We start from the raw sequence: 2,720 nt of genomic DNA, 5'->3' as shown, positions 1-2,720 counted from the left end.
TAGGCTTGACACAAAATATGTTTGGCCCTAGAAATAAATGATGGCATTTATTACTATGATAATTTAGTGTAAATCTTTATATTGAACACATGGTCAGTATTGTTGTTTTTTCTTTCTTTTTCTTATTTTATCTTTAGGAAGTTGATTTGAGTTTTGATGTTCTGTTTGCCAGACAGGTACTACACCACTGGAGCCACTCCATCAATCCTTTCTCATTTAAGTTACTTTACTCCTAGAGCAGCAATTTTTGCACCCATCCCAGAAAGCAGGGATTATGATTGCATTCCAATATCCCTACCTAGTAGGTTGATATGAGTGTTTCTTTTCCTTCCTAGACTGATTCAGAACTGTGATCCTCTCAAATTCTACCACTTTATTTTATGTTGTAAGCTCCAGTTCTGCCTACTTCTAAAAGATATGACAGAAATAAATGATTACAGGTAATTTGAGTTAATCATTGATTAATATAGGTGATTTGATATAAAAATGTAGAGTAAGTTTGAAAGTATAATCATAGTAGTCAGATATTTTGCTAAGTAATTTTATTTCACATTAAAAACACATCTCGACCAAAATTAAGGGCTTACTTTTGCTGTCTGTCAACTTGTATGTCATTTGGGAAAATAAACTTCATGTCTTCCATGTGTGATAAAGGACTTTGAGTGGTCTGATGTGTTAGTTCACATCTATAATCTTGGTTAGAAATCAGAAATAAATAGATCACCATTTGAACATAGGCTAACCAAAAATTTAGGAAGTCCCAATCTCAACAAATTAGTGGATCATGTTGAAGCATGCCATTAATTTTAGCACAACAAGAGACTAAGTCTCTGCCAAGTACCTGTGCCACTTAGGTAACTGGCTCACATGGAGCCAGTCAACTGTCCTGATGCAGAAACTGGGCTGAGATTGCCCAAGAGGAGGGAGGAGTCTGCCACACTTTCCTAGGTTGGACCTCACAGAATGCAGTGAGCTTGCTTGCTTGCTTTACTCCCCTAAATGCCTTAATATGCCATGCTGCTGCGTGTTCATTATTTGATTCCAGTGATCTGTGGTAGAGGTATAAGGGAACATTAAATTAAAGTTCACATTCACTAATTGAGCTGCTCTTCCCAGCCTGTGAGTTCAACTCAGCAAGTGTTCATTATTTGAGAGTTGAGAATACTGAAGTAGGGGAGAGAGAGAGGGTGAGTGAAAAAAAGGAGAGAAAGAGAGAGAGAGAGAGAGAGAGAGAGAGAGAGGGAGAGGGAAGAGAGGGAGAGAGAGAGAGAGAGAGGGAAGGAAGGAAGGAAGAAAAAAGAAAGAAAAAGAAAGAGAGAAAGAAAATGTTTGAGAATGAATTTTTTAAAGTCTGGAGTCACATGGAAGTACTACATGTATTTAATATTAGGTCTGCCCCAGGCCATGCAGACCCTATGCAGATGCCTTTTCACTTCTTGGCTAAGTTTCCACCCTATATGTGTTATCTAGGTATCTGGCACACCTGGAGGCAGCCACCTCCTCCTCCCACTAAGTCACGACCTGGTCAGCCTCTGATCACACTTTCCGTCTGACTGGAGGTGAGTCCCAGGCCCTGAAGTCACATCCAGATGCAGTATTGTTAGTGTTTCCCCCTACCTGGCAACACCTCATCCGATCCTTGCCTAGATACATCCAGGCCCTAGGTTGGGTCGCCCTATTTTTTGTACATGCCTTCCCACCATGTATGGCATGGGCAGCACTTCAGTAAATAAATAACTTTACCTGGCTTAATACCGTGTTGCGTTCTCGTCATTGGTTACCTAATGAACTTCAACTAATTAGTATGCTTTACACTTCAGAATTTCTAGTTATGAATCCATGGATATTTTTGTGCCATATGGGAGTTCAGTATCTAGAAAACACATGCATTAACTCATAATTTAACATTATAATTCTGGCAGGAATCTTTAATAACAGCTTAATTAACCATAACATCTATTTTGTTTACTTTCCTTTGTTTTTTTTTTTCAGCTTAAAATAATAAGAGTTGTCGGGACAATATGAAAGGATCTCTGGTTTCATATTTTCTAATCACCCTGGGCTACAACCTGTGTGCTGCCAGTTCAGATGATGGTACTTTGAAATCCTAGAAAGAAGATGCACATCATAAGGGCCAATGGCTACGGGATTTCTCAGATTTTTTAAAAATGTAATTGTTACTAATTGTACAGTGAGGTTACCATTTCTCAATTCATGTAATGTGTACATTTGTCTTGTTGACAAGGCCATCCTTTCCTGAGCTTTCTCCCAGTTTGTGTTTTTTTGTGTGTGTTGATTGTTTTTGTTTTTGTGCCTGACCTTCTGCTTGAACGCAGGATTGGGTGCTGCCTCTGATTTTTTTTGGTTGGGTCCGTTCATGGGGCCTCAACTCTGGGCCTGGGCACTGTCTCTCACTCTTCAGCTCAAAGGTAGTGCTCTACCACTTGAGCCACAGCACCACTTATGGTTTTTTCCTTTTGCTTATGAGGTGCTGAGGAATCGAACCCAGGGCATCATGCATGCATGGCAAGCACTCTACCACTGAGCCATCTTCCCAGCCCCCGCCTCTGATTTTTTATAAGCAAGGCTACTCTACCTCTGAAGCCCCAGCTCCATTTATGGTTGTTTGTTGTTAATTGGAGAGAAGAGTCTCATAGATTTTCTCACTCCAGCTGGCTTTGAACAGTGATCATCAGCCTACTGAGTAGCTAGGATTAGGC

The sequence above is a fragment of the Dipodomys spectabilis genome, unplaced genomic scaffold (genome assembly GCF_019054845.1).
Source record: "Dipodomys spectabilis isolate Male_0828 unplaced genomic scaffold, ASM1905484v1 ptg000306l, whole genome shotgun sequence".
NCBI classification, from domain to species: Eukaryota; Metazoa; Chordata; class Mammalia; order Rodentia; family Heteromyidae; genus Dipodomys; species Dipodomys spectabilis.
Note: the sequence above shows the minus strand (reverse complement) of the source record.